The sequence below is a fragment of the Coregonus lavaretus genome (assembly GCF_964263955.1).
Source record: "Coregonus lavaretus genome assembly, contig: HAP1_SCAFFOLD_2903, whole genome shotgun sequence".
Taxonomy (NCBI): domain Eukaryota; kingdom Metazoa; phylum Chordata; class Actinopteri; order Salmoniformes; family Salmonidae; genus Coregonus; species Coregonus lavaretus.
In genome coordinates this window covers 11,655-24,759 of record NW_028159641.1, presented here as the reverse complement: position 1 = coordinate 24,759, position 13,105 = coordinate 11,655, and the positions used below count along the sequence as shown (strand labels likewise).

At 39.5% G+C, this 13,105-nt stretch overlaps 2 long non-coding RNA genes across 2 annotated transcripts; both read right to left on the bottom strand.

The window, feature by feature from the left end:
• Window positions 1-7,918: 7,918 nt before the first annotated feature.
• Window positions 7,919-9,765, bottom strand: LOC311122601. The gene is made up of 4 exons (XR_014612474.1): window positions 9,717-9,765; window positions 9,454-9,625; window positions 9,193-9,320; window positions 7,919-9,066 (listed from the first exon to the last, which is right to left on the bottom strand). It is a non-coding gene; the product is annotated as an uncharacterized lncRNA (long non-coding RNA).
• Window positions 9,766-9,771: 6 nt separating this feature from the next.
• Window positions 9,772-12,662, bottom strand: LOC311122600. The gene is made up of 8 exons (XR_014612473.1): window positions 12,425-12,662; window positions 11,359-11,447; window positions 10,960-11,106; window positions 10,694-10,839; window positions 10,449-10,585; window positions 10,231-10,324; window positions 10,029-10,140; window positions 9,772-9,940 (listed from the first exon to the last, which is right to left on the bottom strand). It is a non-coding gene; the product is annotated as an uncharacterized lncRNA (long non-coding RNA).
• Window positions 12,663-13,105: the final 443 nt, after the last annotated feature.

Here is a 13,105-nt window from a genome sequence, read left to right as displayed (position 1 = left end):
CTTCACTATTCAGAGTTAATGCATAACCTTAAGAATTTGGAGTTAATGCCTAAACTTAACTATAAACGACATTTGACATGTGGAATAACTTCGAAATTTGACATTTGAGAAACATGGATGAACATCTAATTCTGACGTAAGACTGTGAGAGCTGATAGGTGGTCCAGGGGTTACAGTTGCTTACCCTGGCACACATATGCCAGAGTCAGCATGCGTTCGAATCCAGCCCGCTGTCCTTCGACTCAAGGATGAATGTCTATTGATGACGAATTAATTCCACGTGGTTACAGGGTTAATTCTGCTTGGTTACAGGTTTAAAACGGTTAATGGTTTTGGCATTCATTCCGAGTAGTTAAGGTTAGGGGCGGGCTATGGATTGGGGAAACCTTAAAACCAAATAATTTAAAACAACGCGTCTATGTATCATCAGTGTTCATAGCCTTCTAAGTGCTTTGCTAGAACATTCTGAACTGCAGTAACACAGTGGTCTAAGCAGCGTACTCTGGCTCTGAGCCTCATGACAGAACCACTCTTTTTCAGGGACTCACAAGGTTCATTTGAATTTCCTGATGCAGCAGGAAAATTCTCCATGACAAAAGAGTCTGTATGCATGTGTGCATTGTATTTTCTTTCTTCACTGAGTCATTATTTCAACATACTAAAGCCGTCGGGGATTAGGAGGAGGTCAAGATGTTGCGTCTCCAGAGACACTGGCCTCTTCTTAACATCTTAAATAATACAACTAATCACCACTTACTGGGCGTGACCTCTCAGTCAAACATCATTAACCCCTTCACCTCCAAGGCTGCACCATTCTGAGTTGAATCGCTGTGAAAAAAACGTCCCGGTCGTTTTTGTAGAATTTTACTGAATCAACCATGTAGTTTATGTGTTTAGGAAAATACTTTCACGAAGCAATAAATATACGTCTTCCTTTTCATTGCGCCCGGTGGGAGCCATCTTGTCTTTCACGACAGGTTGTTAAAACGACAAAAAGACAGAAGATTTAACTGTATAAAAGAAGATACCTGGACGTTCAGAGCAGAGGTTTGGAATCTTGAGAAAAACACCTCTGGTGGATCTCACCCCTTTGACCTCTCACCTTTCACCTCATGGCAACGGCATCCTGGGATATATACAACCTCTATCTGTCTGTCTGTCTCATCTCTGGAGAGCTTTTCTTTACCTGCTCCAGAAGACCAGGAGGTGACGATGGGGTCTGTCAATAAAATAGGACACCAAAACAGTTCTCTTGGTTTCCCAGGCCTCTGCTCCCAAGGGTTAATGAGATTCCAACCTCCTTCCTACTGGGTTGGAGCGGACAATATGGCCTGATTACAAACAATGTTATTCATCACAGATCCTCTCCCCCATTCTGACAAGCATGACAATGGGATGGGATTAGGGGGAATCACCTTGCATTCTCAAGCGTAGACCCTTTCATTTGTATTTTATAATGTTTTCATTTAAAGATGTTATATTGTCTCTACAGTACATGCCAGGGAATGATATGTAAGGAGAGAGGGAAAATGTGATTAGATAGATAGATAGATAGATAGATAGATAGATAGATAGATAGATAGATAGATAGATAGATAGATAGATAGATAGATAGATAGATAGATAGATAGATAGATAGATAGATAGATAGATAGATAGATAGATAGATAGATAGATAGATAGATAGATAGATAGATAGATAGATAGATAGATAGATAGATAGATAGATAGATAGATAGATAGATAGATAGATAGATAGATAGATAGATAGATAGATAGATAGATAGATAGATAGATAGATAGATAGATAGATAGATTGATAGATAGATAGATAGATAGATAGATAGATAGATAGATAGATAGATAGATAGATAGATAGATAGATAGATAGATAGATAGATAGATAGATAGATAGATAGATAGATAGATAGATAGATAGATAGATAGATAGATAGATAGATAGATAGATAGATAGATAGATAGATAGATAGATAGATAGATAGATAGATAGATAGATAGATAGATAGATAGATAGATAGATAGATAGATAGATAGATAGATAGATAGATAGATAGATAGATAGATAGATAGATAGATAGATAGATAGATAGATAGATAGATAGATAGATATATAGATAGATAGATAGATAGATAGATACAGTGGGGGAAAAAAGTATTTAGTCAGCCACCAATTGTGCATGTTCTCCCACTTAAAAAGATGAGAGAAGCCTGTAATTTTCATCATAGGTACACACCGCCCGGGCAATGAAGGAGTGGCTTCGTAAGAAGCATTTCAAGGTCCTGGAGTGGCCTAGCCAGTCTCCAGATCTCAATCCCATAGAAAATCTTTGGAAGTCCGTGTTGCCCAGCGACAGCCCCAAAACATCACTGCTCTAGAGGAGATCTGCATGGAGGAATGGGCCAAAATACCAGCAACAGTGTGTGAAAACCTTGTGAAGACTTACAGAAAACGTTTGACCTGTGTCATTGCCAACAAAGGGTATATAACAAAGTATTGAGAAACTTTTGTTATTGACCAAATACTTATTTTCCACCATAATTTGCAAATAAATTCATTAAAAATCCTACAATGTGATTTTCTGGATTTTTCTTCCTCATTTTGTCTGTCATAGTTGACGTGTACCTATGATGAAAATGACAGGCCTCTCTCATCTTTTTAAGTGGGAGAACTTGCACAATTGGTGGCTGACTAAATACTTTTTTCCCCCACTGTAGATAGATAGATAGATAGATAGATAGATAGATAGATAGATAGATAGATAGATAGATAGATAGATAGATAGATAGATAGATAGATAGATAGATAGATAGATAGATAGATAGATAGATAGATAGATAGATAGATAGATAGATAGATAGATAGATAGATAGATAGATAGATAGATAGATAGATAGATAGATAGATAGATAGATAGATAGATAGATAGATAGATAGATAGATAGATAGATAGATAGATAGATAGATAGATAGATAGATAGATAGATAGATAGATAGATAGATAGATAGATAGATAGATAGATAGATAGATAGATAGATAGATAGATAGATAGATAGATAGATAGATAGACTATATATACAAAGGTATGTGCATACAATGACATTCTAGACGATTCTGTGCTTCCAACTTTGTGGCAACATTTTGGGTAAGGCCCTTTCCTGTTTCAGCATAACAATGCCCCCGTGCACAAAGCGAGGTCCATACAGAAATGCTTTGTCGAGATTGGTGTGGAAGAACTTGACTGGCCTGCACAGAGACCTGACCTCAACCCCATCGAACAATTTGGGATGAATTGGAATGCCGACTGCGAGCCAAGCCTAAGCGCCCAACATCAGTGCCCGACCTCACTAATGCTCTTGTGGCTGAATGGAAGATAGTCCCCACAGCAATGTTCCAACATCTAGTGGAAAGCCTTCCCAGAAGAGTGGAGGCTGTTATAGCAGCAAAGGGGGGACTAACTCCATATTAATGCCCATGATTTTGGAATGAGATGTTCGACGAGCAGGTGTCCACCTACTATTGGTAATGTAGTGTAGATTGATATATACAGATGTAGAAAGAGAGAGAGAGAGAGAGAGAGAGAGAGAGAGAGAGAGAGAGAGAGAGAGAGAGAGAGAGAGAGAGAGAGAGAGAGAGAGAGAGAGCGGATGAGAGAGAGAGAGAGACTGATGAGAGAGAGATAGAGGGAGCGAGAGAGAGAGCGAGAGAGAGAGAGAGAGAGAGAGAGAGAGAGAGAGAGAGAGAGAGAGAGAGAGAGAGAGAGAGAGAGAGAGAAATGATAGAGCAAAGTTGTCTATCTATGGTTCCAATAAGGCCGAGTGCGTATGCAACCCAAGTCTTCAGGGTTATGTTTAGTTCAGGCTGGCTCCAAAGCAATCCGACTGATAAGAAACCCAGAAACCCATGCATATGACTTTTATTTGTGGTTGAAAAACCAGTCCCTAGGAATTTCACCTAAACGAATGTGACTCTTTGGGACTTGAGCTGTTTCCTGCTGCTTTTCAACTCTGCGATAATGCTGTCTTCACGCTCTTCAGGGCCTGATGGCGATAAGTACTTCGCAGTTTGCCATCGTGTGAACTTGGTGTTTCTCCCCTGCTGGCGAGGAGAGAGGGGAATGAGGCCAGCCAAGTCTGAAACCGAAGCCTTTAGCTGGAATTAGGGTGTCAAGTGTCCTTCCACAGACTTTTGATCAGCAGCGTTTGATTGGACTCTCAGCTCCTCTCTTCACAAATTCCAGTCGTGTGACTCTATCTACAGTGTCTCTTCTAATATTGTGACACCCCCGTTTGTGCACACACACACACAAACACACACACACACTCCCGCACCCATACATCAAGAGGCCGTTGGGAATGTTTTGTTACAGATTATTCAAAGAGAGATTTTGAAGTAGCCTAATTGGTTTTGATTAGTTTCACCACTAATCAAAAGTGAATAAAATAACACACAAAGGGAACCAGAATCCACAGAGGAAGCTATAATTGAGCCTTAACGTGATGCTTTACAATACTGATGATCTAACACCAAAGCTCCAACAGCTACTCTTTCTACTTATTTTTTGTTCTTTATTTTTTAACTCACCAAGTCACCAAAACCATTGTTATTGGCCAGGACTCAGTCTTGGATATTTGACCGAAAATGCATCAGTTTCAGTTCACCAGAAGTTCTGTACCCACTGAATCTAAAAAGCATGAGTGTATGTTGCAGTGGAGGCTGCTGAGGGGAGGACGGCTCATAATAATGGCTGGAACGGCGCATCAGACATGTGTTTGATGTATTTGATATCATTCCACCTATTCCGCTCCAGCCATTACCACAAGCCCGTCCTCCTCAATTAAGGTGCCACCAACCTCCTGTGGTATGTTGATACCCTCGTAGATAATTAACACACACTGTTCAAGGCCGGTGGTTCCAATGGCCCAGCTGGGACTTGATCTTGATATAGTTGCGGGTGTGATTCCCACATACTTCGTGCAAAATAACTGTGTTGTTTTGCATAATACAAGTCTGCTTAATGACACCCCAATAGTAGGAGGCTGCCAGCCAGCCTTGCATCTCCAGCTGTGACTGAGCTGTTCCTCATGCTGTTGGTCCCGCTCTAAGTCCCTCTTCACTTCACAGGACACAAATCTCCCTAGTCAGCTCAATGAGCACATCAAGATGGGAGGAAGAGACAGAGAGAGAGAGAGAGAGGGGGGGAGGAAGAGAGAGAGAGAGAGAGAGAGGGGGGGGGGGGAAGAGAGAGAGAGAGAGAGAGAGAGAGAGGGGGGAAGAGAGAGAGAGAGAGAGAGAGAGAGAGAGAGAGAGAGGGGGGGAAGAGAGAGAGAGAGAGGGGGGGGGGAGAGAGAGAGAGAGAGAGAGCGAGAGAGAGAGAGAGAGAGAGAGAGAGAGAGAGAGAGGGGTGGGGGGAAGAGAGAGAGAGAGAGAGAGAGAGAGGGGGAGAGAGAGAGAGAGAGAGAGAGAGAGAGAGAGGGGGAAAGACAGAGAGAGAAAGGGGGGGGGAGGTTGATGAGTCCAATAATTAGGCAAAGGAGCAACGGCCTTTACTCAAACACAATTTTCAAACCGGCGCTTTCCCCACATGTGTTCTGGCTCTGGCCCAACCCATCGGTTTCTGGATCAATTAGACGCCCCGAATGTGTTCGTATTCGGTAAAGGGTCGGGGAGGTACTCATATCCAGAGTCATTGCGGAGAAGAAGCTAACATCCGTGGGCGTGGCGCAGCATTTGGCTGAGCAAGGAATCTGGGTAGCCACACAGTAAAAACAGAAGTGTTAATTTAACTCCTATCGAGTTGAATTTAACTCTGTTTCAGATAACATTTGGTCCCACTCAAAATCAGTGTAAAATGTACTCTTTGGTCAGTGTAAAACTTTTAGAGTTAATTCTACTCCATATTGTGTAAAAAATAACAATGAAATGTGTCAAAATATTTAACACTGTAGTTTAATCACACTGTTGAGAGTAATATGATTACACTGTATAGAGTTAAGTCAACTACAATTTTACTTTAAAAAATGACACTTTAAAGTGTAATGATATTTACTTTTCATTTCTCTACAGTGTTTTTTTATTTTTTATTTAAATCATATGATGTAGTGTTACTGAATTATAGAAATATCAATACTATCAAATAAAACAAAGCACAATAATACAAGATGAGAGCACCCACATTTATTGAAAAAAAAAAGTATAATTTCAATGTCCGTGAATTTACATTGTACACCCATTGCCTTGTCTATGACAGAAGTATAACATCATAAAAATGTTCACCAGAGAAAGCAATATGGCACAACAAGGAGAGCTGTGTCATTTCCTCCATATGACCTTTGTATGTCAAAAGGTCTAGGGTAGTGCAGGTTGTCGACATGAAAAAAAACTAAATCATGCTTTGATCTGATCACCTCATATGCATGGAAATGTTCTTGAAAAGTTACTGTAACTAAAGGCACTGTGAGTAGTAACAGTTTTTCACACATTATCAGAACTGACTCAATCTGATAAAACAAGGGCACTTCAGAGTCAACTTCGCCACAGATAACCAAGTGTGGGCGATAAACATACCCATTATGTTTAGCCCAATTAACCTTCATAACCTGAATGCTACTGGGCACTTGCATTGCCAAAGCAATTTCAGAACCTCCTTTTACCATATTTAAAGCCACCATTTTTCCTGGACCAATATCTAACCGACTAAAAGTTGTTGATCTTCGCCAACTATATGCCATATGATTCTGATGCTTTTTTGCCAGCGTTTTGGTAATATTTTTAAACGATTTAAGCTGTTTTTTGAAAAAATTATGTTTGCCTTCATACCTCATACACCAACTATGAAGTACAGGCCCTATTTTCTGGATGCAGCGGGGATAGTGGATAAGAAAATGGTGCTTTGGTAAAAGTTTTTTCTGAGGATACAACTTCTTAAACAGTGTATGGTGATCAACAATCAAATGTTTTAAATATACACATATACACATAAACCTTGAGATAACATGGGCGAGAATATAATGTTAATTATTTGCAATAATAAAAGAAGCAGGCCCCAGTGTTGGTCAGTAGAAGTTACCAAATCTCCAAAGATAAGAGGAACATTCCTAAGTAAGCACCAGGACTGAATTGCATTCAGTCCCAGATCATTAGATCCTTCACTTAAATTAACAGTCACAGGCCTGTTATTTCTCTCTGTGAAACCATAATCAAAACTTTGTATTCTTGAATGTATTTCTCCTGATGTAACATGTTTTTCATTCAAATACAGAAATAATAACTTCAATTCGTACTGGCCAACCCCTTCTAACACATCATGCATCACATCAACTGAGAAGTTCTCAGTTGTGTGAAAATACCTCAATGAATTTAATATGCATGACCTTTTCACACCAAAAACATACGGAAGGGATGGATTACAAGCCATTTCTTGACAGTGAGCAGTATGCATATCTTTGGTGCGTAAAACTATTTTGGAAGAATCTTCAGAGAATTCTGTTTGAAAGTCCTCCTTTTCTGCTAAACAGAACCTGCAACAGTACCTTGCACTGAAAGACTCCACCAGACCAAACAAACTATGCAAACCCAAATTATCACCTGTTACCTGTACTACAGTGCCACGTACATAACCACTGTATAATGGAATCTCAATACCATCGCTCTCTAACACTTTAATGTCTCGAACAATGGGAGCAAAAATTTCACTAAATATCGTTTAACATCTTGAGTATGAAATAAGGCGCACAGGTGTATGTTAGCCAAAAAAGAATTCCATTTTGGAGAGAAGTTTCTTAAAGTAAAATATACTCCACCCAATTTATGAATACCTCGCTTGGAACCCAATGGGTTGGCGACCTCAAAATCATCATAGAACATCTGGACCTGTATTGTCTGCTTTTCAGTTGAGAACAGGGGGTGACTTTTAAAAAAAGATCCATCACAAATATCTCTCAGTCTAGAGTTGCTGGTAGCTGAGCTTTGCAACATTTCTGCAAAATACTGACTTTTAAATATTGACTGCAGTGTAGATAAAATTGGAATATACATGAATTTATCTTGAACTACTACCTGATCATATGTTCCAGTCTTTTTATTTCGTCTTGTGTCAAATCTTGAACCAATCACACATTCAACTGGTTCTACTATTTCCCACTTGGCAGTCATAAATTTTGATCGCTTGTATTCCGAATTTAGAACTGTGAAAGGATTCTCTAACCCCTCAAAACACGCCTCAACTTTCTTGCACATTTCTGTTTCTCTTTCATTACTAAATACATGCTTTATCACTGTTTCTTTAGCATGCTGATGAATATCTTGAACAATCTCTTCCATGGAAATCACTACAGTATTTACTGTACTTTGACCAACACCTGCTGCCTTTAGATCAGAAATAACAGCTGCACAACTATTTACAATGTATGGCGAAGATAACTCTGACTCAGCCTCTAAACATTCAGTCGACACTTCAACATGAGAAATATTACTGGTGTTGACGGTACTTTGAGGGTCTGAAAGATCATCTTCTATAGAATCTACTAAACTTTCTCCGTGGCACTTGTTAAGATGTTTTCTAAAACCAGAAAAGCTACCAAAAGAACGTGAGCATCCTTCTTGACCACATTTCAGAAAAAGAGTCCTGCCTGTACATAGCCCATGAATTATCTTAAGGTGCTTAACAAGGTTGTTTGGACTTCCATGGTCACTTTTGCAAAGAAAACACTTCATAGTTTTATCTCAACTAACGCACCATTCTTGCTCGCAACTCAGCAACTCTAGGAGTCTCCTTTGTTTCCCCCATGTCGATGTTATAGATGGTTGTTTGCACAAAAGTGAAAAAGCTGCTCAAGGAAGAACTGTATGACGTACCAAATACGTAATGGGCTTTAAAGACTTCGTCAAAAGCTCCTACTGAACCTGTTGCCTTGCATGGAAGAGCATGCTTGTCAACCACAATGAAGTAGGAGTGAATGCTGCTCTGTGTGGATCCCTGGGCGAGAAGGTAGGGCTGACTGCTTTGGGTGATGTTGTCAAGATGCTGCTGCACACTGGTTCCAACCTACAAAAAAAACACATTCAACAGAATTGTTTTGGTGACTAACCTCTGACAATAGATAAGATCACCTCAAACTGTGCACAAGATTGAGATGATGGAATATATATTTTAAACAACTGTTAAGCATACCTTTTGAAATCTGATGAGCTGATCTACAGCTTGATATGCAGACATCTTTCCCGGCCTCTTTCTACCTTGTGCAGATGGTGGTAGCAAATGTAGCAGCAGCAAGATGGCAGACATGTCACTGTCCCAGCCTACAAATAAGTAAATAAAAACCTGGTTAACATTGTGCCGTAGCATAACATTCTTATTCACAACTTGCACCATTATGGACATATAATGCACACCTACATTATCCACATAAAAAGTAAAACAGTTCATTCATACCATTCTCAACTTCAGCAGCTGACTCAGCATTGCGCATCAAATCCAAGAGTTCTGTGGTGGATACAAGTCCATGGCTTTCCTTTATTACTTTTGCTTTGAAAGTGGTTGGCCACTTCTCCAAGAATTTGTTGGCTGTGGCCTCACCAAACAGAAGTCTGAAATCTTGTTCTATCTGCAATGTAACACACAAAGACAGAAATAATGAGTGTTACCTTATTCTTCATTGGATATTTTTGGTGATGCAGTGAATTAAGTTGTCATACCAGTCCTGGTGTGTCCAGAAATCTTGGGAAGACCGAGAAGACATCTGATGATTTGGCTTCATCGTTGACCATTGCTTGCCGATATATGAAGGTCATTTTCATCTTCTCACGGACAGTGTTTTCATCAGCAGAGTGTCTCAAAACAGCAATAGCTGCTTCCACATCCTCATCAGATGGCTCTCTGTCATAGGTGAAGGGCTGACGATCACGGCCTGGCCCACCAACTTAAGACAAAATACAGTGTTAAGAAATCCTTTCTGTACAATTCACAGGTCACCATTATAATTACATGTCACTGATCAGAAAACATACCTTTAGGAGATTTGCTGACTGAGGCACCTCTTTCCTCTGCTGTTTTTCTTTGTATGGTCTTCAATCGCCATGCAAGGTATCCGGAACCACTCTCCGGATCGTAGTAATGATCCTATATTATTATAAATAAATTATAAAGGAGTACTATTCCCATTTCATAGAGTGAATATGTGCATAATGTTGCAATAACCCATTTACTTACATATCCATGTTGTGAGTATGGGTCTTCTAGATAGGGAAACAAAGCTACTATCCCCTGTGCATACATCACTCTGACACTTTTGGGGGGGGATGTCCTAGCATATGAATTCAAAGTTAACATCACACTGAATTGATATTGCACAACACATTTTACATAATTAATAACCGGAAAATAATAACAATGTTTCTTTACAGCCCATCTATATGCTTAATGCTTACCCATGTGTTTCTGTCATCTCAGCAGCAAGTATGTTGATCATCTGTCTTCTGGTGGCATCTGTCAGAGATTTGGTTTTTCCATACTCTTGCATAATGCGTTCACCACCAGGCTTTGATGTTAGGATTTTTTCAATCAGCTATAGGTGGAAAGAAATGTGCTTTCCGTAATTGTAAAACAATATGTAATGCTGTCACATGATGAAACAACATTCAGATTGGACTTAACAGCAATGTTCACCACTTACTGCTTTTGCCTCATAGTTTATGTGGCATGGCCTTTTAGGCTGGCTTCCTTCGCCAGCCGCTACTTCTTCAACATCGTCACACACAGTGAAATTCAGAATGATGGTGTCATCAGATGTACCCGAGCATGATGATGAATGAGAGGTATCTGTTCATTATGAAATTTGTGCAAAACATAGAAACATATTACAATAAACTGTTATTTTTAAGACAATAAAGGTTCTCATTCTGGCCTTTAAACTAAAAAACTAATTGAATGAATGAATACCAAGTCCATTGCCCAGCATGATTCTGAAAGTTCCAGGTGACTCCTTTACTAATTCTTCAAAAACATCTGAGTCAACTTCTGTGTCAGACTGGTCATACACCTTAATGTCTGGCTTTCTGCTTTCTGGTATGTTGAATTTTAGACACACTGTTAAAAAAAGAAGAAAAAAAAGAAAAACATGCATTCCCTTCTCACAAGAATCCAAGTTCATACTTAAGGTTGCCTCATGTGTTCACAAAATGATGAAAGACAAGGATCTGCACCTGATTTTATGTTACTGAAAATATAAAGCACAGCAGAAATGACTATAGACCTAAATAGATATCATAAGATAATAGCTTAATGCTGTATTATTTTGTCATTAGGGTGATATGTATTGCTTTAACCTATTATACCTACCTTCTTTCAAGAAAGCATTGAATGTCAGCTCAGACAGCTTGACGTATTTCTGCTCTTCCCCGAGCTGAACACGCAACAGCATTTTGCCTCTGTTAACAAAGAAAATATATATTCAAAATCATCATTTAGTGCTGGTTCAACTAAGCGTTAGCTAACTATCCATTTATCTCAGTAGTACTAGCTACGCAATGCACTATGCATTACTTAGACGTTACACTGCAATTACAAAGGCTGAAGTAGACAAAGTTGTGCTGGTTGAATATAACGTTAAGCTGCCATTTTCTGCAGCAAATGGGTGTAGGCTAATTCAAGTTTAGAGGCACATTGTCCCATTAGCTACCAAATAACTAGCTATGTGTCAAAGTTAGCTAGCTCATTAGCCATTTTAGTTCGAACAGTAGCTAACCATTAAAATGGTTAAGCAATGTTAAACAAACCCGTCATGCAAATCAGTGATCTAAGTTATCGTTTTATAACACCAACATTAGCTGGCTAACTATCAGAAGCATGCTAACATTACCGTTATATATAGCTTTATAAAAAACAGTTAACGTTAGTGTAAGGAAGCCTGGGAAGCTATACAATAACGTTAGCTAACAATACTATCTGTATAAATGTTTTGTTGTTAGCGAACGTTATTTTACGTATTTACCATTCTGACAAACTTCATTCGTGAAAATATTGCAACACAAAGAAAGACAGTTACCGATACTGATTGCAAGCTAGCTAACCGCATGACAAGCACAATCTGCGCTCATGCCAAACGGTGGTGTCCTTCAAACGAACTGATTAGCTAAGTTAACGTTACCTATTTTTAGCCATATGAAACAGCAAGCCATTCACAAAAATATCAAACATATTCCATGGGTATATCATATAACAGTTATTACTGTCAACCATCTGAACTTACAAGCTAATTTAGCTGGCTGATGACGAGGTCACTGCAAGGGGGACCGCCGCATGGAACTCGTAACTTAAAATATGACCTTGACATCAGCACAACTCTAAAATTATGTAAAGTTAAAAAATACCGGTTTGGTGTTGAAAAAACGGGGATGTAACTTACCTAGCAATATCTGTGGCCTAGCTACTCCTTCGCAATCTTCCTCCACCAACGTACGTGCCAAACTTCAGCAAAGCAGAGTGGCGGGTATTCATCACTGCTGTAGAGTTGAAATTGTCACTGCGTATCTGCAGATTTTTACACTCACTTTTAACTCCACTGATAGAGCAACTTTACTCTCAAAAATGTTGAAAATACTCTATCTGGGTTAAAATAACTTTACTCTGAAATATTAACACCCCATTTTTTACTGTGCAGGCAAAGGTTGGTGTGTATGCACAAATACAGTGTGTATGTATACAATGTGTGGATTGATGTTCATTTCTGCTTATACGGTAGGGTGTGTGTGTGTGTGTGTGTGTGTGTGGTCCATAGCCGAACCAAAACCATATGGTCACGGTTAGAAGGTGGATTATTTTCAATTGTTGAATGATCAAAACATATTTCCGAACTCCCTCGCCACCTCCTCCTCGGGAAAACAAATGAATCCTACATGTTAATGGCATTCCAGGGATTCTTTGTGCGTGGGGCTGCTGTTTCCGTGTTTCACGGATCTCAATGGTGTGGCAGGGGCAATCTGGCCTGGAATTTCTGGCTGGAACATCAGAGGGGTTGATTTATATGGATGTACTTTCTCTATGGTCAGGGGAGGAGAGAGAGGAGAGGGAAGAGAGAGAGGAGAGG